Below are 23,273 nucleotides of genomic sequence, written 5' to 3'. Positions count from 1 at the left end.
CTCAGGTTTATTCAACTTACACCGCGCCCGCATTTTGTTAAGATTATAAAGTACAGTATATGATATACTGTATATTTAAAATCGTTTAGGTGATTATTTAGTTAGTACGTGCTATTAACAGAATAAGGGTTTATGGAATAGAAATTGAACTTGTTAAAATTACAATGGGGAATTCACTAATTGTACCTTGAATACAATTAGGTAAATTGTCCCATTCGTACGTTACAACCGATATTTACCCGGCGTAGGACACGAGAGACATTATGTAATTGCTGCATATGGACTATTATGCTCTTCACAAGAAAATACTTATTACCATATCATTATCAATTAAGTCTAAATGCAATTTTGCAGCTTTATTTGTGTAGGTTAGAACCATTTTCGCGCAAATTTATGATTTAATAAACTATAAAAACTTTGGTTTGGCTTGTAACACAGACAAATTTTTAGATTTATGAATATTACAGTTCAATATTTCTCGAATTATGTGGATGGTGGAGAGAATTAAATATAATTCCATGCATGTTTGATTTTAATTTTTCAACTAGTAGAGTATGATGTATATGCTCATAAACTCACAGCCAATTTAAAACCACGATAAATAGGATTCGATTCACATACCTCACTTAAAACTTTCTAAAAGAACTGCTCGAATTTTTCGATAACAGTGATCAATATTTTCATTTTAGCGATGAATTATGAGGCATTAACAGTCCTCTTTTGTTTTCTCAGACTTTCGTGATATGCTCATAAACTCACAGCCAATTTAAAACCACGATAAATATGGATTCAATTCACATACCTCACTTAAAACTTTCTAAAAGAACTGCTCGAATTTTTCGATAACAGTAATCAATATTTTCATTTTAACGATGAATTATGAGGCACTCACAGTCCTCTTTTGTTTCCTCAGGATTTCGTGATTAAACGTTGTAGAATTTTGATATCTTACTGATAGATGCTATCATGGTTGAGTTTAGCTCGTCGATGGCTGGATATATTAGTGCCAGCTCGTGCAATTATTAGTTCCAACGGTTAGAAATATCGTATAACAGTGAACAGTATTTTCATTTTAACGATTAGTTATGAGGCACTCACAGTCCTCTTTGTTTCTTTAGGCTTTCGTGATCAAATATTAGTGACAACTGTTAGTTCTATTTCCGTGAATTTCTTCTTTAGTGTATAATTTTATTTATTTAAATTTGTTGTTTTCTTAATAATTTCATATGCATTTTCCATTTGAAAATCGAAAAACAATTTTGAAACAAATATAAATAATGTTACACATTCAAAGAATAATTAAACTAAACAAAAGGTGTTCATTTGTATTTGCCATTGATTTTAGCAAGCCCTTCTGTAAATCAGAACTCCATGACTGATAGCGATAAAAATTGATCCCTTACTGAGGCGTAAGCCGTACACAATCACGGCTGACATTCGGCAACCTTTCATTGAGTTAATCTCTTGACGTCAACTTGTCACAGATATTGTGTAAAACATCGGCCACCCCGGGGACCGAGCACACGTCGGCTCGGCCGTGTAATTGTAACAAAGTGGTCTCGCCGGATGCGGCAACCGGGTGACGTGTTCGGGTGTAAATTAAATGTCAAGCGAATGTTGACGTATTGTGATTGCACCTTTACATATTTATCATTTACTATTGCGGATAAACTGTTGTACTCTCAGGATCTCATTTTGACATTGATTCTTATATTTGTACGTTATTTTATGTCCTTGCGACGCCTTTAGTTTCCCAAATATGCAAAGTAAAAGCACTGAAGTTGAGTGCAAAAAGTCAAGCCTATATAATATTCATTCTCTAGATGCAATGAGGTAAACGGATTCGTAGTCAGACAGACACATGTGGAATTTTTCCAGGAAGCTTCAGCTCAGGAAATATTCAAATTTTCAAGTTTAAAGGTCAGTTCAGTCTCGAGATATCACCCTGAGTTATATACTCTCTTAACGCTCAGCCAAATTCGGTGGAGGAACACGCACCAAACTTCGAACTCTATCTTGTCAATATGTGTGTGTGTGTGTGTGTGTGTGTGTGTGTGTGTGTGTGTGTGTGCGTGCGTGTGTGTGTGTGTGTGTGTGTGTGTGCGTGTGTGTGTGTGTGTGTGTGTGATGTTAAAATGTGTGCTAACGTTTAGCAAGTCCTATGGAAGAACATGTACCATCATCGAACTCGATGTTGCTTATACAGGGTGAGTCAGGTGTCCTAAAGTGTCCTAAACACAAATTGGAACGATTTGAGCTATAAGAAAGAAACAAAATGAAATCTCTTGAAATCAAGTATAGGGAATCTATTTGAAATATTTTTATCATACTTAAGGAATAAAACTGGAGTCGGGTTCGAATTTTTTAATTTTCAAATCTAAACCTATGAGAAGTGGGGCATGTTTTTATGCTCTGGCCAACAAACACATATTCGTAAAGCTTTTAATACAAATATTTTACCTTTGTCAAAAATGTTCCATCGCCTCGACCAGTAGGCTTTGCTAACGATTAGCCAATCAGTAAAATCGCTTTCTTGTAATATGGTAAACTAATTAACTTTCGTTCCAGTGTTTCGTTGAGATTTTAAGATATATATGGACAATTTTCCATGAATTTGGGTTCTAAACTCATAAATTTAGTAAAAATGCAATTTTTTAAATTTTGTCAAATTAAATCGTGAAGAGTTAACATTTCAATTTATATTGGAATTTATTGCAAATTCGTATAAAATAATAACGATTTTTTCTTCGTACACGTTAATGTATGTACAAGAAAGACGTAGAAATGTTTAACCGTTGGAGGTGAAATACGAGATTTGTTAAACTGTAGCATCATGTTAAAAAGAATACACTGCGGAGTCTGGTTAAATAAATAAAAAGGGCTGAAGACAAAGCACCAGTGGCAGCCCATACCCGCACACCTTGTCCCATAACAGTATCCTAGGGACCTATCTAGGTTACCAGAGGATATTTGTTCTGCCATACCTCCTTTCGTTATGTGGATATTCTTCATACAGTATATCCTTCAGGATTTATGGATCTACAGTTTTTATACTCGAAGATTTACAGTTGCGTGCTAATTCCACAGGAAAACATTTTCTTTTATTTTTTACGTTCGTTTGTATATATTTCATAGACTTTTAACATCAATTTTTGAAATTTCTTTTTCTTCAGGTTTTGCATTCACCGTTCTTCCAGTAAAATATTTTTAGTTTATTCAATACTGATATAAAGTTTAATTTTCAATAAATATTGCTAAAATAGGTTTACTTTTTTTTATATAGAGATTATTTTTAAAAACTAAACAAGCATGATGTTTAGTAATATAGCACTGGAGAAAGATTGTATTTAAATAAAAAATTATTTTTCTCAATAGATTTTTATTTTAAATGAGTATAAATTTATGTTTTTTTGGATTATTTATAAACTTAAATGTTTTAAGTTTTAGTGAAGTACCTTATTGATAAACAATAAATGTTAGTGAACAGAAATATTCTGATTTAAGACACTAAAGCTCCAAATGAAAAGAACCGAAAGTAAATCTCTTCCATTTAATCCTTATGACAAATACCATCGTCGTTCACCAATTCTTTTGATGCACGTACAAGAAAAAAGCCTTATATCCACTATTTATATCATTCTCATTATTCTATTTGTCACGTAGTTGGTTTTACTAAGGCTATTTCGTTACGTAATAAAATTAAGAGCATTATTGTTTTTAAAACTATGGCTATTTTTGATGGGTAGAACATAGTTTATTTCTCAACATGCAGGCTATGCACCTTTTACTCTGAAGTTTTACTTCAGACCAAAACCGATTCCGATTCCTCGTGCGGCAAACATATGGGTTGGATCAGAACACGATTCCGATGCCTTCTGACGCAAACAGGTGGCCTGGACAGAATACAGTTCCGATTCCTCGTGACGCTGACAGCTAGGTTTGACCAGAATACGAGTCTCGTTCCTTGTGACACAGACAGCTGGGTTGGACCAGAACACGATTCTGATTGCTGGTGACGAAAACAGATGGGCTGAACAGAAAACGATTCCAATTCCTCGTGACGCTGACAGCTAGGTTTGACCAGAATACGAGTCTCGTGCCTTGTGACACAGACAGCTGGGTTGGACCAGAACGCGATTCTGATTCCTGGTGTCGCAAAAAGATGGGCTGGACATAATGGGATTCCGATTCATCGTGACGCTGACAGCTAGGTTTGACCAGAATACGAGTCTCGTGCCTTGTGTCACAGACAGCTGGGTTGGACCAGAACACGATTCTGGTTTCTTGTGGCATAAAGATCAGGGTTTGAAGAAAATACGTTTCTGATTCGCCGTAATGCAGATATCTGGGTTAGACCAGAACTCCATTCTTATTCCTCGTGACGCAAAAGGTTGGGTAGGACCTGAACCCGATTCTGATGCCTCTTGACACAAACAACTGGGTTGTTAGTCCACGCTTACCGTCTCTCAAAGAAACATTTCATTTTTTTAACACATTTTAGTTATAAATCAAAATTAGTCCAACAAAATGTGGTTATTTTAAGTTTGGGAAATATTTAACTGTTACAGATTTAATATAATTTACTTACAATCTATAATAATAAATCTTGGTCACTATAATTAATAATTCTAAAAATCATATTATTAAGGGAATTAAGAATAATTATTATTCTCTGTATTATTATATCTATTATATATATCTATTATCTAATATATTGAGAATATTATTAAGTAAAAATAATTATCTTGCGGAATCGCTTAAGTTGTGTACGCGATATTGTTCACGTCCGATATTAGCTAAAAAATTTTAGTTGATGGTAAGAAAATTCTGTATACTAGGTTAAGAAACGTATTGGAAAATACATATGTTTGGACATTATTCTATTCATTTCGCCCGAAAGAATTTTAATAGGATATTAAATAGAACATTATAAACCAGACTGTAAAGACATTTTAAATTAATTATCCTCACTATATTATATCTAAAATCCCTTTATTGAATTTGATTTCAATATGAAGAATTTTAATTTACTTATATTTTAAGTAGGGCGTTGAAACAAACAATTAAATAGTTAGTCATATGTTTTTGTTTTGTATCCTCCCGACATGTCCCCCGAGACGATGTCACAAAGTTATTATTATTGTGAATTCGATTCATTTAATGGTCAAATGTAGTATCCTTGGTTAATCTATGTCATATGACGCTTGTAAGGGCTTTGCAACTCGTTTTGGCTATGTTTCGGATACTATCCAGACATAACAGAACTGCTGCAGAGTTCCAAACACATAACAGGATGCATAAACATAAGCTTAACTTCCTACAGGACCAATGAGGTCACCACCCTTGAACCAGAATGTTTAAATTAAAATAGAACAAAGATGATGTTCTTTTTCGGTTCGTTGTATCAAACGACAAATCTCGTTCATTTAATAATGAATCCTGCATTATTTGACACGTTTCCATTATTCCGAGACGAACTTTACATGTCTGCTTCCACAATACCGCAAGTGGATATCGCACTCTCTTTCGCACACGGGGAGATTTCGAACTGAGGTAACAAACGAAGGAGTCTTCCACAATGGAACAATCACAATAGCGATGGAATGACCCGCTACGATTGAAGAATTACCGTGCTGGCACATTGGACTCACCTGCTATTGATCTAGCCCCCAACCCCACCCCTCGCCATCGCCCCACCCCCAGGGCCACTAATTACATGTGTAATATATTCATGCCGTCACTCTGCGAAAACATTCGGCCACCTTCAGCCGATGCTGGTGTGGGAGAACTATCAACTGTGATGATATTGCACTGTGATATACTCGAGAGATATTGTAAAGAGATTATCATGAGACTCAGATTAAATGTGGTAAGACCAAAATCACTACATCGCAGATTAAAATATATCAAACAAAAGTTGAAATCCTCTTCAATTAATTGCCACCAATTATAGTCTGTTATATCAAGGAAATAACGCATGTAGTTACCACATTATTCCTTAAAGCTATAATTTGCGTTTTATTTGTATGAATTGAATCTTATTTGACAATTTACAGTAAATTTAATTTGGATTATCAATTAAATTGAAAATATTTTCTTTTCATCCTTTAAACTACTACATCGTCACAACTCTTACTGAACTAGATGTGTTATATTGTTCTGGTATAAAATAGTTACAAAAAATGGTTTTCCTATTTTGTGTGTGTCGTGACATCGTTAACACTGTTCACTTTACTACAGGAAGTAAACTATCTGTATCAGTAAATTGGTTAGTTACGTTTGCAATTAATTAGCATAATCTCTTTCATTAACAGCGCAAACATATAATTAAAGAATTGTAATTAATATATTTGATGGAAATCACACTCTAATGCGCCATTTCGTATGCAAAATTTATTAGGTTGGTATGAATATGAATTGTTAATTTTAGTCGTGACGCAGTTGGCTATGCATTACTTATATTCTCATTTGAATCTCCGGGATCGTGTGATAATTACAATTTTCCTTATACGCTTTCAAAACAGAAGTTACTTAATTTATATGGCAAATTAAATATTTAAAGCGACGTGTCATGATAAAAAATGCTTTTTAAAGTATTATTTTCTTTTTAACCAAATAAATTCAATGATTAGAAAAAATCACTATATGTTTTTACTAGTACACATTTTTTTAAATAATTTTTAAATAATTGCAAGTCATATATATATTTTAATCCATCTGCGCATGAAAGGCCAAAAGATTTGTAAACAAAATTTTTATTTAGTTATTTTAATTATAAAAATATAAAATGTAACAAATTACTTTCTGATATAACGAGTAAATGAATTTCTAGCGTAAAAAGGACTTCTTTATAATTTTACATAAATAAATAACAATTATAATTTTCTAACTGAGGTCAACAAGATACATCTGAACTTACAGTGATGTATAATGAAATAAATTTAAATCGAATAAAAATGTAAAAACGCATAAGTTAAGCCAATGTAAATTTTTGTTTCCATCAAGTGAAGTTTGCAACTTAGATTCATTTGTTTTATTTTAAAAGCCTTCTTTTAACAATATTAGAAACTAAGACAAAACTAATATTGCTTTATGACAGAAAAAATTATAAAGTTTTATATTCATTATAAAATGTACTAATGATCAATTGCGATAAGGGTTAAGATCTTTTAAACTTGCGTATCAACGTGTAAAATATTCGGATATTTCTATGAAGAAAGAGTGAATACATTAGTTCACATGCATATGACTTGTATTATATAAATGTAGAAAGTAAGCAATTGAAGTAAATTTAATAAATATTAAAATGACGAAAAGGAAAAACTTAAATATATATCGATTTCTTTTTACATTTACCTACGTTAACAAATTTTTTATGTATGTTATATAGGAGTACTGTTTTTCGATTATAGTTGGTGATAAAATTTGTAAGAAATTGTTTGATCAATAACCGTTGAATTAACATATTACGTAAGATGAATCATCCTCAAAAATCAGTTGAATTTTTGCATATTTGAATAAATTGACTTTTTATGTTTAAACTGATACATAACTCTTCATATTTTTCTTTTAGATTGAAAACTACAGAAATATTTCATACAAAATATGCATATACAAATAGTGTGAAAAAGCATTTCAACCAGTAATCATAAAAGTGTTATAGTGCTCTTTTAGATTTTTTCATGTATATATATCTATATTTGAAAAGCTCCAGTTAATTTACCTTTAAACCCAACTACGCCTAGTAGTTCAGGTAGGCTATGGCTGAGAAAACTCTTCCAAACAAAATTTCTAAAAACTTATAAGCAGGTTATCAACTTAAAGAGGAAAGTCTTAGAAAAAACATTTAAATAAGCATACTTTAATATTTAATTTGCAAGTTACAAATTAAAAGTTTTTCATTTTTTACTCTCCAAAACTTCTCATTTTTGTCATATTTTAGGTATACGAGTCTTTTTTCATAGATATGTTTCAAAATGTTTTAGCTATAGATATAAAATTTTCCACATTGTTTATAAATAAACGATAAGCATTTAGACCAGACATTATTATAAAATGAGAAATAGTGCGGCAGTAATTAAAAAAAAATGTCTTTTGTTACTTTCTATTTCTATAATTTTGCTAAAGTTTTTCTATCATTAAATATATGTACAAATCCAGCCTATTATCGTTAATGGTTCTTTTCAAAAGTGTACCTAATTTAACATTGTCGTAATATAGGAAAACAACTCTTCGTAATGTCAACTTGATTTTCGAAGCTAAAAGACTACCCTTTCATAACCTTATGTCAAAAGAGCTCATTCCGTAAATAGCGGCAAAGAAAAAGCTATGGTTAATTTAAAGTTGTGTATTAATATCTACTCTTAGGTGTATGAATGTTTAAAAATAAAACACGACACGATGATTTTGTTTTAGCTGGGGTTTTACAATTTAATAGTATTAATAATATGGTAAATAGTTTCTTTGTGGTTGATACATTGAACAGGTTTATTGTAATTATGATTGAATATACGCAATAAGAGTACAATGCAGCAGTTACGAGATGAGCTGGGGGACTAAGGGGCTGTGAGGGGGGGGGGTGCACAGCCACGTTTCTTAATAACGAATTCACTGAAGGCTTTATCTCATTATTAATACCGCTCAGGGGTGGTTCCGTTTCCTATCTGTGAGCGAATAAGATTCGCTTCTCATGAGTACGTATAAAATCTCAATGACGGCTCAGTCGGAAGAAGTAATATTAATTTTAGAAATAAAAGATCCAACAACATTTGATAAAAATATTTCCCTCAGTTCATAAATAATTGAGTTGTTGAAGTTTGAACAGGCGTTATATTGGTTTGTACGAATTGTGTAGTAAGCTGCCATTTGAACTTGATATTTATGACTTTTATTTAATACAAGATTAAAGATTATTTATAGTTGGATATTTATGAATCAGATACTTATAACATCAATATTTGCTTACGTTTCAAATTATTACTGCATTTCTTTTGCCGGCTCTTGAAGATCAAAAAATTGTTATGAGATTTACATGTAATGAATATATCGAAATAGCCCGAGTTAAAAAAATATTGTTTTTAACTAGCCTTTAGGAAACGTCGCATGCATTCCAGACGAATTTAGATTTTTTTGTCTATGTCTGTAAATAGCAGAGTTGTGATTTTTAAGTTTTAACGAACTATATTGGAACGAATTGGAGTACCATGCCATATTCATAAGATTAATCTTTGTGGAAAAGTTTCTACTTGTTTCGGATTTTTATGAAACATTCACGCTATATTTCACTGAAGTAGACGTTTCAAATGTTATTTTAGTTTGCAAACTTTATTAAATGTGCTCAATATTTTGCTAAATTATTCAGCCCATGTCCAAATACAAAACATTTCATAAATGTAATATTTCCAAAATATATGATTGTAATGTATTATGACGATAAAATTCGATTATAATTTTCCTATATAAAAATGGACATACTTGTCAACATGGCTGTGCCTAAAATGTCTTGAAAAATGAAGCAATGCATTTCAAACCCAAATTTGGTTTGTTTTTTAATAAAAAAGGTACTAGGTTTTGTATCACTTTGTCTTTGATTAAGATAGTATATTCTGGTTTCGACTCGTTCATAGGGTTTTTTAGTTATATACAAATATGTAACATAAAATTGGGTCAATTTATTAAGATTATCTAAGAAATCATACACATTTTTTATGAATGATGATAGGTTTTTGACGAAGTCATGTAAGTGGTGTTCCACATATGCGGAATCGTTTTTTGAACTGTGAAAGTCATGTTCGATAAAGTCAAGTGGAAAGTTTTGCAAGTGCTATCATGAAGAAAGTTGAAATAAACCGATTTTGTTTACAAAATCTACCTAAATCAAAGTGATGCCATTAGCATTGCGATGACTAGAACACTGACATAAATTTTTACTCCTAACGATAATTTACAGCTCATAAAAGAGAGGTAATTAAAATAAAACTACAATGGAAGGGCTGGGTGGAGAGAGCGGTATTACTTGAAAACTCTCAGCATAACCAAACATTCAATGTATAATGTATAAATGTATACATGTATGTATAATTTATCATTGTCGTCTGTCTATTTCGATCTTTGTTTTTAACTTACACAAAGTTACTGATCTCATTTGCACACCATTTCGGCCTTAGCTTCAATACGTTTAGGATTTTCTTGTCCAAATTCCTATTGTGAGTAATTTGGACTATGAATCCAAGATCTTTCAATCAACCCGAGTGCTCTCCAGTACCCAAGAATTCCTGTGATGTCTTCCGCAATTTATTCCGAATTATGGTAACCTTTGAGTGGTCCCAATTACATCCGACAAAGAGTTAGCTAAATTACGTGTAATGAGAAAGCAGTGACGCTTTGGAAAATTTTAATACAAATAAGTTGATTAGCCCATACGCTACTATCAAAGTTCTAGGAACTCCACAAATAGTTGTATACTCTGTGCAGATGGTTTTCTCTGACTTTATCAGGAAATTTTGTTTTGATAAAGTTTATTTTGATGATGATTATAAACGTTATTTTATGAAGATTAAAAATTTGTCCCAGATCATTAAAGTACTGTAAGTACAATGTTCTTTCGGTAACACGAATTTGAATATTTATCAGGAAATTTTGTTTGGATATTATAATGATTATAAACTTAAGTTTATGAAGATTAAAAATGTATCCCAGAACATTATAACATCATAACATCCGGGTTATTTTATCTGATCCAAACATAAGTATCTAAATTGTGGTTTTAAGAGAAGAGTGGTCTCCAATTTATAACTCCGTTTTTGCTTTTATAATAGACCAAATACTCTACACGATTTGCGAGTTACGCCCCGTAAGTGCTGGTAATACTCGAACTCAAAACCGTTGGATTCAAAACTGGATGTCATCCCTGTAGAATCTTCAAGAAAAAATGAAACCGCTTTGTAAACCTGGGTTTTGTACATAAAATAACCTCAGTGGAAATTCCAGTTGAAGTTTGCCAGTTAATATCGCAGACTGTAACGTTATAAGATAATGAGAAGCATTACTGGCGGATGAAAACCATTAACCTATACGTTTTGAAAGAGCGATTGCTTTGATGATTTAGTGGAGCTTTCAGCCACCTGTTGCCGGGACTAATCCTTCAGAAATCACGCTATCTAATATACGTCCTGCAACGTCAACATGTCTATTAATTAGCTACGATTCTATACGTCTAGTATACCGACAGAGTTTTCATATCTTGCACTCAAAACAATTTCAATGTCACGTAATAGCATAAAAGAAGTTTTAAGGAGCACCGCATTCGTAATAACTGAATATTGAAGACGGACTTTATAATTTATAATTATGTTATTATAATTCACTTACCAGTTGCATGATTGAATCAACAATGCAATCTGTATCACGGTTGCAAATCATACGTTTTAGATTAGCACTGTAACAATTATTGTAACTGATTTAATATAATTTTAAAACTACAATTATTGAAGAACCTACCAAATATAAATAATAAATTTCAAGATGTATGGATAGAGTTTTAAGCTAAAGTCAATTGATCAGTTAGTTTTATTTGGTTTAGGAACTAAGTAAGAGAAGGTTTTTTTATAAGGTTCTCAAATTGTAATTTTAAATAGTTCTTAAAGTATTAAACTATGTTACGTTAAAATTGTCAAAAATTAAGTTTACTTCAGCTCCTTTTAACATTCAAAAATTTTAAGGTTACATAATTTTTGCTAATACAAGAATGTGTTGTAAGGGTTGCTACAATTTAGTTCTTGGTGCTGTATTCTCAATTTCAAAGGATATTTTAGAGATTCCAAGGGGCAGCGCGAATATCAGATCAAATGGGAAAACTCCTTCCAATCCAGTATTTCCGTACCGTCATAATTGGGAATTTGATCAAACCCTGCATAACATTCTTACAGGGTCAACTTGTGTTCCTTTTATACAACAGATAACTTCCGTGATCGGTTTTTGTGATACAGTACAATCATTTTAGAGGTTATAAAAGAAGAAGCTCGGATATCAGATAAGATGGGAAGCCTCCTTTTAATCCGGTATTGCCAAATTATCATAACTGGGAATTTGATCAAGCCCAGTATAACTTATTTAAAAGGTTATATTTATTCCTTGTATAGTATGGATTATTTTCGTGATCGGTTTTGAAATATATTATAATCGTTTTAGAGGTTCTAAGAAGAAGCGCGGATATCGGATAAAATGGGAAGACTTCTTCCAATCCAGTATTTCCATGTCATTATAATTGGGAATATGGTCAAGCCCTGCATAACGCTTTCACAGGGTCAACATTTATTCCTTGTGTACTACAGATTACTTCCGTGATCGGTTTTGTGATGGAGTACAATTCTTTTAGAGGTTCCACGAAGATGGATATAAGATAAAATGGGAAGACTTCTTCCAATTCAGTATTGGCATATCATAATAAGGATATGTAGGATTGTTTCCTGCATTAAAAATATATGCTTGTCTCTTTATAATTATTGTGCTTGTAGTAACTCTTGAATGTTACGTGCACCTTGGTCCTCGGATTAACCCAAGAGTCATACCGGAAATGAAAAAATAACCATCAGCAACTCCTAATAATACATCGGGGAGCATATGTTTAACCAATTAATTTGTTACAGAATAAATTATCAACTCGTAACGCTTTCTTAATAAATGAACAGTTTCCAATGCACCAGCGTAATTTTCCAGTGCAAATGAGTTTATTAGCTGATCGTTGTAATTTATGACAATAAATTATCCCGCTGAAATGTTTGTCGTTAAAAATCATTCCCCGTGTGACGATGCATATGTATAAAGTTATTTGCAGAACAGGTTATGTCGGGGACCTCCAGGTATAGGCGTGGGGGGGGGTGTTAATTAGCAACAAGCCTCCAGGGTTGGGAAACATTAAAGTGTGTAACAACTGATTTTACACTAAACAATCACTCGCTAGGCTCGACCTGCTGTAATTATTACAGCACTCTCCATTTGAGCTATTATCTGTAGATTAATCCAATCTCGCCATTTACTGTAATTAAATCAAAATGTTATTTTTTCATATTGTAATTACTGTAATAAACGTTACTATAAAGTTGCGGGATATTATTCGTCCCAAGTTGTTTACTAGAAATGTTTCCAATTCGGTGAAATGTGGCCCGCGTACAAGTTTATGACCTTTACCGCGCTTTCGGTAAAATAAGGTGGAGAATAGGAAATTACCAGTGCACTCGGTAAAAACGTAATAAATGTAAGTGAGCAATATTTTAGAGTTTATCATCTTTATTGCCCGTAAGTTAGGGCAGGAACAATATTTCCCCGGTGTCGCGGCAGCGGCGGCTGAGGTGCGATCCTGCTCTCCCTGGTGATAAATTACCGTTTCATTATAACCAGCCAACTGTTCCACCTAAGACAGCATTACAATTTCTAGAGAAAATTCTAAATGAGAATGAGTAATAAACCTTGTGGAGGGGTTTAATGATAGTCAGTTTGATTAGTTTCCTCTGAAATAAATTGTAAAATTATTATAAACCCACTTGGACTACACAATAAGTTTAATTTTATTTTAATGTACGAATACTTTATGTATGAAAGGAATCTAATAAGACATTCTGTTGCTTTGTAAAATGAACAATACCCCGTTTATGGTAGGGTTTGAAATGTATTTTCACTAGTATCAAATAAAGGATGATATAGTTAACTAACTAAACAGAGCATAACGATGTTAATGCCTTTCAAACCTTTTGTGTTACTGAAAGTTAGGAAAGGATTGCATTATTTACTATGGTGGTAGTATAAGGAAGTAGGTGAAGTCTTCATGTTGTGAATTTAGGGCACTGATTGAGAACTATTTGCAGGATGATTGAAGGGGGAAGAAATTGCCTTAATTCTGAAATAAAACTGAAACATTGTTTTAATGAAGAAATACAAAAAGGTGGCCATCCATGAAAAGAATGCGTGCATTCATATATTGAAATAGGACAACCACAGGACGATTAAGTGTCATAGGAGAGAGAAAGAGGTTTGGATGTTGGAAATCTTTGAAAATAATATTTTTAATGTCAGATCAAACTATTTAAGTCAAAAGATTTTCCTGTGAAAGAGGAAAGTCTTGCCTTTGTTATCGCAAGGCCAAGGAAGGAATGCCCACAATTTCTTTTAAGAGAGTTCTTTCTACACCCCGATTATTCTATATTATTATATCAAACGTTTTTATGGGGGAAATGCTAAAAGGTATTTGCAAATCTTTACGACCATCACGGAAATCGAACTTCTGAACTCTCGGTAAAGAGCGGTAGCCTTACCCCTGCGTACGGCGAAGGTCATTCATTCTTTAGACTTATTTTAGTCAATATTTAAATGTCTTTAATGCAAACCATTTCCTGGATACTGGATTTCGAATTCCAGCAGAAAGTAAATTACCTTAATCTGAGTAAATCGAGCGATTTCATACATCAAAACCCGATCGGCGTCATAAGTTAATCCAGAAAAACTCACATTGTCAAGCGATAACGCAAAAGACATTATCGGATTTATACATGTAATATTTGAGTAACAGAAATACGCTGAGTGGCCAGTAAACAGAGTTTACCGTGAAACCTTATCGTTCTTCACAATTTCGGAAAGTTATTAATATAATTATCAAGTTACATTGTGCCATTTGACCGTTTAACAAAAATCACATCGAATATTTAACACAGTTTAAACTGCCTTGACTACTGCAAATAGTGTGTTCGTATTTTTTACTAGCATTTCTGATTAAAAAATAGGGTAGGTGGAACTTATACTATGATTGACAACGAAGAATGGGATGCACGATGTACAGTAAACCTCCATGTCGAAGAAATCTGTCTGCCACCGTCAGTGTTAGGTCTGCCACCGTCAGTGTTAGGTTTGCCACCGTCAGTGTTAGGTCTGCCACCGTCAGTGTTAGGTTTGCCACCGTCAGTGTTAGGTTTGCCACCGTCAGTGTTAGGTCTGCCACCGTCAGTGTTAGGTTTGCCACCGTCAGTGTTAGGTCTGCCACCGTCAGTGTTAGGTTTGCCACCGTCAGTGTTAGGTCTGCCACCGTCAGTGTTAGGTTTGCCACCGTCAGTGTTAGGTTTGCCACCGTCAGTGTTAGGTTTGCCACCGTCAGTGTTAGGTCTGCCACCGTCAGTGTTAGGTCTGCCACCGTCAGTGTTAGGTCTGCCACCGTCAGTGTTAGGTTTGCCACCGTCAGTGTTAGGTTTGCCACCGTCAGTGTTAGGTTTGCCACCGTCAGTGTTAGGTCTGCCACCGTCAGTGTTAGGTCTGCCACCGACAGTGTTAGGTTTGCCACCGTCAGTGTTAGGTTTGCCACCGTCAGTGTTAGGTCTGCCACCGTCAGTGTTAGGTCTGCCACCGTCAGTGTTAGGTCTGCCACCGTCAGTGTTAGGTTTGCAACCGCCAGTGTTAGGTTTGCCACCGTCAGTGTTAGGTTTGCCACGTCAGTGTTAGGTTTGCCACCGTCAGTGTTAGGTTTGCCATCGTCAGTGTTAGGTTTGCCACCGTCAGTGTTAGGTTTGCCACCGTCAGTGTTAGGTTTGCCACCGTCAGTGTTAGGTCTGCCACCGTCAGTGTTAGGTTTGCCACCGTCAGTGTTAGGTCTGCACCGTCAGTGTTAGGTTTGCCACCGTCAGTGTTAGGTTTGCCACCGTCAGTGTTAGGTCTGCCACCGTCAGTGTTAGGTTTGCCACCGTCAGTGTTAGGTTTGCCACCGTCAGTGTTAGGTTTGCCACCGTCAGTGTTAGGTTTGCCACCGTCAGTGTTAGGTATGCAACCGTCAGTGTTAGGTTTGCCACCGTCAGTGTTAGGTCTGCCACCGTCAGTGTTAGGTTTGCCACCGTCAGTGTTAGGTTTGCCATCCGTCAGTGTTAGGTTTGCAACCGTCAGTGTTAGGTCTGCCACCGTCAGTGTTAGGTCTGCCACCGTCAGTGTTAGGTCTGCCACCGTCAGTGTTAGGTTTGCCACCGTCAGTGTTAGGTTTGCCACCGTCAGTGTTAGGTTTGCCACAGTCAGTGTTAGGTCTGCCACCGTCAGTGTTAGGTCTGCCACCGTCAGTGTTAGGTCTGCCACCGTCAGTGTTAGGTCTGCCACCGTCAGTGTTAGGTTTGCCACCGTCAGTGTTAGGTTTGCCACCGTCAGTGTTAGGTTTGCCACCGTCAGTGTTAGGTTTGCCACCGTCAGTGTTAGGTCTGCCACCGTCAGTGTTAGGTCTGCCACCGTCAGTGTTAGGTCTGCCACCGTCAGTGTTAGGTCTGCCACCGTCAGTGTTAGGTCTGCCACCGTCAGTGTTAGGTCTGCCACCGTCAGTGTTAGGTCTGCCACCGTCAGTGTTAGGTTTGCGAAAGTATGAGATTTTTAAGGAGGCGTATGAGGATACTGAAAAAATTCAAGGTCGATCTAAAGACCGATTGTTGAGAACATTCATAAATGGGACTAGATTCAAGAAAATTAATGATCAGCGCGTCGAAGATCTACAATAAGATCAAGTATTATTCGCTCCAAGGTTATGAGGATTCGTAAAACTATCGGGGTGCAGGTATAAAAGGTATAAGCCATGGCAAGTAAACCCAGTGTTGAATATTTCTCATTTATAGTAATACCCCTAATTTTAGAATTTATATTACAACACTTTTGATAAGGGAAAGTGACCTAATTGTAATTATAGAACTAACACCTTAAAAACTGTAGAATTCAATGAATGCTTTTTCGTTTTGGTAGTAAACCAGATGAAGTTGTGGAGTTTAAAAGTGTTGTTCATTAAAGATATTAAATTACCTTCAATTAGTTTTTAGGAAAAAAGGCTTTTTTATTGCATTTAATTTACTTATTTATGGTTCTTTAGTGCCACCTTTTGTGTGTTATCATTTGAAAATGCGTATTGCCTCCCATATTCAAATATTGAGAAAAATTACTTAAAATAAGATAAGTAAATTAAATATTATTACTTTAGTACATTAAGTAAATATCAATAAATTAAAAAAAAAAAAAAAAACAAGAATTACCAATATTTAACAGTTTTTATACCTTGACTTTTGTGAGTTTAGTGTACTTTAAGGTAAATAATTTACATTGGTACCTCAATATCTTTATTATTATTATAAAGTAAATATGATAAGTAAAATAGGTAGGATGTAATTTCCACTTTGTATATATTTGTTACTATTAAAAGATCGACATTAATATTAAGGATATCATGAAAGAATGAGAATCACGTGACTAACGAGTAACTCATGACGTAGGTTTGAAAGCTAACGGCTCACTGGTGCTTATGTGAGGCGACTGCTGTAGAGCTAAACAACGGAGCGAGCCCAGTAACGGTAGATGTTACTGTCCCCGCTAGAGTACCCATAAACGTACTCTCGGAAATTGTGGCACACGAATCGCATTTTGCAAGAGTTTAGTGTCCATCTTACGGTTTTATGTAAAGTAGGGCAACGGTACTCCTCTATTAAAACATTCCGCCTACATTGGACGTTTAATGGCATACCATTCCTGCAGACTTTGTAATTGAAAACTGTTATTTGTACATATTCTACCAGCTTCTTATTGGAATCAAATACTTATTTTATAAAACAAACACTGTAATAATTATGAAATTTTATTTTTTACATAGCAGTAGATAGATAAACTTCCTGGTCTTTAAAACTTTATCTCTTTGTTTTTTTTTAATGGCATGTTTTTTATATAATTCTAAATTGTTTGTATAATTACTTTAACCACTGTTATTTCAGTTATGTGGGCTTGATAATGTGTTCCTTGAACACCAAATTCCTCATAAAAAATAAAATTTCATAATTATTGGAGTGTTTGATTATAAATTAAGCGTTGTTAATTGTAATTTATGTAATTTAGACCATATTTTGAGTAATGTAAGCTTATTTTTTTTAATACCGCGTATTCTAATAACATTGTTATTTACGTGTATCACATTTGAATCTGTCACATTTGTAAGTTTGTACCCTGTATTCAGACAAGTGACATACCTACTAATTAAAGTTTAAAAGTAGTAAAGTTGATTTTTAGATTTACAAATACGTTTAAAAGTTTAGATATACACTTTTTAGCGCAATTTTAATAAAATGTCTTTAGAATTTATGCTTATACATCAATAAAGCTTTAAAAGCCGTTAATAAAATTATTGAAAACTATTATATGGTAGAAAACAATAGTTTTTTCCATTTCCACGTGCAGGATTCATATCAAAGGTACAAATATAGGATTCGTTATGTTCCGAGTTAGCGAAAAAGACAGGAGGCCTCGGAAGCGTGCCCCTCCCAAACTCGGAGCAAATCATAAAAAAAAAATAATCACATGCCACTAGTGGGAAGAGAGACAAAGAGAGACAAGATTTCGAGTAAATGATATATAATTAATAGAATTCCAATAAAGACAATAACATAATAAATAGAAACAATAACATAATAAATAAATAATATAATATACTAAATAACATAATATCAGGTACGGCAGTAGTAAATCTAAAAATTTTAACAGGTAATTTTTTATGAACTGAGGGGAGGGAAAAGGTTGTAGAATTTCTAGGCCCACTAATTTTAAAAAGTAATTTGGTTTCAAGTTTGTAGCCGAAAATTAAAAAAAATATTTAAAGCCAATTTTCGAAGGAGGCGGGGGGCTTAGTTGCCTCCACGAATCCGAATTAAAGATGAAATCCTCCCCTTCAGTTCATGTAACTAAACTAAATAATACTGGCTAATATACTGGCCCTCCTCCAGATCTAACATCTGGCAGCGCTCCATACAAGCCTATCCTCTCAAGGGGTATAAGAAGTAAAAAACATTTCTGATCCAACCTTGTTCCAGAAGAAATTAATGGGAGCACTACACTCCGGTTGGATGCCGGTCCAATAGCGCTGGCAGGGCGCGGGCATTCAGTTGGTTTCAGTGCTGTGGGCAGACTCGCCGCATCAGTCCCGATGACGGCACTCACGGGGACCCTGCCGAAAGTCGGAGAATTAGCCAGCCATGTGGAACGGGACGAGCAGCGAACAGACAGCAAACGCAGTAGCTTCTCCGAACGTGTCCTCCGAACAGTCTGACCGCTCCGAACAGTAGCCGGTGCCGGTGCCGGTGAACAGCTGGTCGGTAAACTAGTCAAGGTCAACCAGCTGACCTCAAACAATCAGTCCAACCAGGCAGAAAATCAATACTTGACGGACGTGACTCCCCCACCGACTGACAAGAGTGGCCGAGGTGGGAAAATAATAGACAAAAATTAAATTGCCCAAACTGAGCCCCGGCTCAGTTATTAAAAACGTATTGTTTTTTTAAAAGAGTGCTTGGCGTCGTTATAACAAAAACGACACAGTTATTTTTGTACAATTAAAACCTCTTTATTGAACTAATATAATTAATTTTATAGATTTGAAGAAACTTCATTGTTTTTATTTACAAAAACTATGCCTATTTTATTTCCTGATTTGATGATGCGTCATGCGAAAAAGTGCGCAATGAGCTGTATAGAAAATGATTGGAAATTTAATTACTACAAAAAAAGCTTAAAACTTTAGTGGGTCTTTTCCTGTTATATTCTAGGTTATATAGCTAAGGTTGGCTTCTTTAAATTAATTAACTAGTTTATAAACTAGTTCCACCAAACAAGGCTCGTTGTAACATCTTTATTATTCTAATCTGTAAATATATTTTTATTAATTTTCGTGACTTCAAATTAATATAAGGCAGCTGATAAATATTCATGGACGCAAGAAAATAATATGATCATTAGATTTCATTAGTTCCAGACGCTGTGGTTATTTATTAACTCTATAATCTAATGATAACTAATTCTGCAAATTGGATATTTAAATCCAGAGAAAGATTCCCTGTACCTAAGGGATTTCGGCGCCTGGAATCAAGTAGTAAAATCCTTTCCCTCGATAATACTTTTAATTTGTAGTTATGATAAATTTCAATAGTATCGTGTAATTTTAACATTGACGCTAATTGTTTATTTTAGTGTGTTATTCTAACACCTGTGAGAGCGATATTTTGTAGGATTATTTTGTATACAATAATCTTGAAGTTTTTACCTCAACATGTAAAATGACCTGACTGAAAAAATAAAAACAAGATCCTATTTACCAGTTTGTTTTTACAGGTTCGCCATACACTGTGTCGCGCAGCAGGCTTAGCTAAGAATAGAATGAATGGGAGTCATCCTATATAGAGATAGGCTGAATTATATAGCTCTATCTTGGCTTTGAAGTTTCATACAGTATTTTAAGTCTTTAGCTCATCCGACCTTGAGATATACTGTGTACGTGCTTCCATAAGATAGATTTTGCCAGTCTCCTGAGTGATAAGAGTAAGAATTTTGTCTGATATTTTTTTCTGATTATTATAAAGATTTAATCCAAAGTAAGGTATCTGCATGTATCTTGTGCCAGATGTCATGTAACTTGTATGATTTCACGAATCTTTTATTAATAGATTATGAAATCCGAGTTTAAATCGAGAATTAAATTTTCTGCAAAAAATCGAGTTTTTTTGTATCTCCAATGGTTAAGCCATAGAGCATGTTATATTTATAAACATACGCGAAGTGTAATTTTATCTATCTGGAAAAGGGACATTAAGATTTCGTACAGAAAATACACACTCTTCTTCAGGTGTCGAAAACACCGATCCATAAAAAACTTAAAAACTAAAATGTGCTGCAGTGGACTGCTACTCAAAGGAGTATGTGATACCTGACTGTTACACCAACGGAATTATGCCTAAAACGACGGGCCACGTAGTACGTAAGAGGCTTCTCTGAGGATGGAATGAGGAACGTCCAAGGAACGGGCATGCAAGGGTATCAGTCTGGATCCTGCATATTTAGAAGCGAAGTTCCGTACAAAATTACAAATCAACTGCTTAATTCGTTCTCGAGAAATACTGCGGATAGGTAGATATATAGACAAGAGGGAAATCTTGCTAGCCGATTGAGTAATAGGGTTCACTGACGCTAAGCGAACGGCTTTTGAATAGTACTGGCGTAAAAATGTAAAAGTAATGACAGTTTTATTAAATTTTTAGCCTTTTGATACTAAGGATTAAAAAATTTTAACTGGAATACAAACCATTCGACGTTGGGTATGTATTCCGTCAGTACTTGGCTGAGATACTTTTTTAACTGTAAATATTTGATATGTATTACTAAGGTAGATAGGGGTCTTTACATTACGGTTATATTAGCTAGCATTTTAGTTATAACACTAACATTTAGGAGGCAAATACGAATGACGGAAAAGTAATTCATATCCTATCCTAAACTTTTAACCGTGCATCACTGTAAAGCATTTTTAATTTCAAGATTTTGGATTGATTGGTAGAAATAGCAATCATGGAAATTCTCAAATGAAGCAGACACATGTGACATTTAAGTTAAAGTAGAAAAGTATGAGAAAAGTCAAATGTAATGGCTTAGAAAAAAGGTGCATTTTGATAATTTACAAAATTAGTTACCCAAACTAATTTTTGTTAAAATGTTTGTTTCATTTTAAGCTGCTTCTCATTTCCCTAATTTATCCAAGACTTACTTTTTTTATACTAGCGCAGCGTTCGAGAATTGTTGCTCCTGGATAACTGTGAGGTAAATTGGTAAATATTATTCAAGTTATTCAACAATTACTAGGAAATGTATTTTGTAATTATATTACTGCAGAATACGCTGTGCAATAAACTTCTCACTAAAATTTTAACTTCAATACTAGATAATGTGTAAGTATATATTTTGTACAGGGTTTTAGTTGTTTAAATTATATTTTCACCAAAACATATGGGTTCGTTCAATACATTAGAACCATTACGAGATACGCTTCAACTGTCAAACGCTGTTTGTCATCATTTAAGACTGAAACTTTTCAATGAACCCAGTTAATTAAGCGAACGGAAGTTCTGAGCAAACCGAACTTTACTCGAAACTGTACACTTTCGATATATTCATGTGTGTACATTTGTTTGCATAAAATGCTTGTAGTAACGATTTCTTTAGTCACGAAACTCTTTTACTCGTATATGGCATCCTTATCACCGTAAGATACTGTATTTTATTCTTATGCTTCCTTTTTCAGGTGATCTCGAACACATAGTCAAATTTTCGGCTCATCCTTTTTGGTACTACCGTCTTCGCAATATTTTGCTAGAGGCCGTACGTTTTTATTGATTTATTTTAAATAGCTTCCATCTTCCAAAATTGATTGGTTATGCTAGTATTTTATTGATAGTGTTTTTAAAATTGGGGGTTTTAATTTTTATAAATTTCTTTTGTGTATTTGTTAACAAAAAAGTTCACTTGTTTTATTATTATATTGTAGTATGAAAAAAGAATTAAAAACATATTTGTATGGCGTGTATGCCGCCATGTAAACCATTTCAAGTAGTATTATATTTAACTTTGTTTATTGATTTTAAAAGTTGACAAAGACTATCGGGCTTTACAGGTAGCACAACAAATAAAAAGGTATAAGATACTTGGAGTTTATCGAGTTAGTAAAGTAATAAAACATTTTTTGTTCAGTACGAGTGAAACAATATTGAACGAACTTTGTTATTTGAAACTACTTTGATATCTAGAAACATCAACTGAAAAGTATATCATGTGGACTTCTGTTTCTGTTCTTCTGATCCGTCTTCATTTATTATTTTTAGTGTTATTATTAATATTATTCGTATAAGTTTATGATTATTGATAGCCACTGTAATGTATTGTATGTTTAAAATAAATAAAAACGATCCAATAACATTTATGTACATTAGTAATAAATAATATCGATTAAGTAACAATCAAAAGAATGAATTTTATGGTATTGGATGAAATGGATGTGAGGTGAACTGACAAATAAGTATGCATGGCAGAAATACCAACATCGTGATATTGAATTCTACCCCAATATCTTCCATTCCTATCCCACTGAATACTAATATGAGATTGGATGGTAAATAATTGTAACTAACAATCTTCTAGCAATCTTCAACTATCATTTAGGCATATTCAATATCTTGTAAACGCAAAATATTTGTGATTTAGTTCCTTATATTTCTTTTAAATTTAAGATCATTATAAAAACTGTTCCCACATATTATACTAGAGATAATGTTATTTATGAGTTTTGATACCTTACCTCTTGTCCAGAGGACCAAAAGATAATACAGCGCATAGAAAAATGCTTATAGCAGTTGAAATCAGGAGATAAAGTAAAATATTTACTGGTATACTTTACATCTATCGTATCATTAAAT

General features: G+C 33.9%; 1 protein-coding gene across 9 annotated transcripts in view; it reads left to right on the top strand.

Annotated features, from left to right (window-relative positions):
* LOC124357810 (eye-specific diacylglycerol kinase) overlaps positions 1 to 23,273 on the top strand; it is a 613,754-nt gene that overhangs the window by 453,568 nt on the left and 136,913 nt on the right. The gene's annotated exons all lie outside the window — the stretch shown is intronic.

The sequence above is a fragment of the Homalodisca vitripennis genome, chromosome 3, assembly GCF_021130785.1.
Source record: "Homalodisca vitripennis isolate AUS2020 chromosome 3, UT_GWSS_2.1, whole genome shotgun sequence".
In the NCBI taxonomy this organism is placed as follows: Eukaryota; Metazoa; Arthropoda; class Insecta; order Hemiptera; family Cicadellidae; genus Homalodisca; species Homalodisca vitripennis.
The sequence above is the reverse complement of the archived record's forward strand: the minus strand, read 5'-3'. Positions and strand labels throughout refer to the sequence as shown.